The sequence below is a fragment of the Panthera uncia genome, chromosome F1 (genome assembly GCF_023721935.1).
Source record: "Panthera uncia isolate 11264 chromosome F1, Puncia_PCG_1.0, whole genome shotgun sequence".
Classification (NCBI taxonomy): domain Eukaryota; kingdom Metazoa; phylum Chordata; class Mammalia; order Carnivora; family Felidae; genus Panthera; species Panthera uncia.
Genome location: NC_064813.1, coordinates 9,405,566 through 9,406,911, shown reverse-complemented (window position 1 = coordinate 9,406,911; position 1,346 = coordinate 9,405,566). Strand labels below are relative to the sequence as shown.

Below are 1,346 nucleotides of genomic sequence, written 5' to 3'. Positions count from 1 at the left end.
CTTTCTTTCTTTCTTTCTTTCTTTCTTTCTTTCTTTCTTTCTTTCTTCTTTCTTTTAAATTCAAGTTAGTTAGCATACAGTGTAGTCTTGGCTTCAGGAGTAGAACCCAGTGATTAATCTCTTAACATATGACACCCAGTGCTCATCCCAAAAAGTGCCCTCCTTAATGCCCATCCCCCACCTAACCCATCCCCCCACCTAACCCATCCCCCACCTAACCCATCCCCCACCTAACCCATCCCCCCACCCACCTCCCCTCCAGCAAACCTCAGTTTGTTCTCTGTATTTAAAATATATTTTCGGGGCGCCTGGGTGGCGCAGTCGGTTAAGCGTCCGACTTCAGCCAGGTCACGATCTCACGGTCCGTGAGTTCGAGCCCCGCGTCGGGCTCTGGGCTGATGGCTCGGAGCCTGGAGCCTGTTTCCGATTCTGTGTCTCCCTCTCTCTCTGTCCCTCCCCCGTTCATGCTCTGTCTCTCTCTGTCCCAAAAATGAAATAAACGTTGAAAAAAAAAAAATTAAAAAAAAAAAATATATTTTCTCTGTATTTATGGTTTGCCTCCCTCTCTGTTTTGCTTTTTCTTTCATTTTGTTTTCTCTGAAGTTGGTTTGCTAATCTATAAAGAGGCTAATACCTACCCTGAAGAGTTGCTGTGAGGATTAAAAAGAATGCAAAGTGTCTGTTACACTGCGGTCCCTCGATCAATAATATTATTAAAAATCATCTTTCCCACCTAGCTTAGGAAAACAGAAAACCCACCCGCAAGTACGAAGAGCTACATTTCTATATTTTACTTTGAATAGAAATCATCTCTTTGTTGCCAGCAACTATTAATTTCATTTTGAGGAAATACATTTTGGGGGTTTGATAGAGAAATAACCCAGCCAGTGGATGGAAGTGTTGGATCCACCCCTAAATCTGCCCGCCGCTGGAAAGCTGTCCTGGTTGTCAGTCAGGCCTGACTCACCAAGCTTTGCTTCCTTGCCTGGAGCGTGTTGGCCACACATTGGTGGCATCACCTAGCATCCGGGCCATCCAGCAGCAGTGGGTTTCTTTGGGAATCTTCTAAGATTGGCTGACCTCATCAGTGAGACCTGGATGTACCAGAGACATTTAAAGCGGTGGAGAGAAGAGCTTGACTTCCCTAACAGGTTGTTTTGTTTTTTGTTTTTGTTTTTTTGTAATTCCAGTGTAGTTAACATACAGAGTTTAGTTTCAGGGGTACAATATAGCGATTCAGCAATTCTGTACATGACTCAGTGCTCATCATGGTAAGTGTCCAAAGAGCTCTTTTTTATTTATTTTTTTATTTTTTTATTTTATTTTTTTTTTTAATTTTTTTTTTT

At 42.4% G+C, this 1,346-nt stretch overlaps 1 protein-coding gene across 1 annotated transcript in view; it reads left to right on the top strand.

Moving 5' to 3' along the window:
• Nucleotides 1–1,346, top strand: part of TADA1 (transcriptional adaptor 1) — a 17,703-nt gene that overhangs the window by 6,463 nt on the left and 9,894 nt on the right. The gene's annotated exons all lie outside the window — the stretch shown is intronic.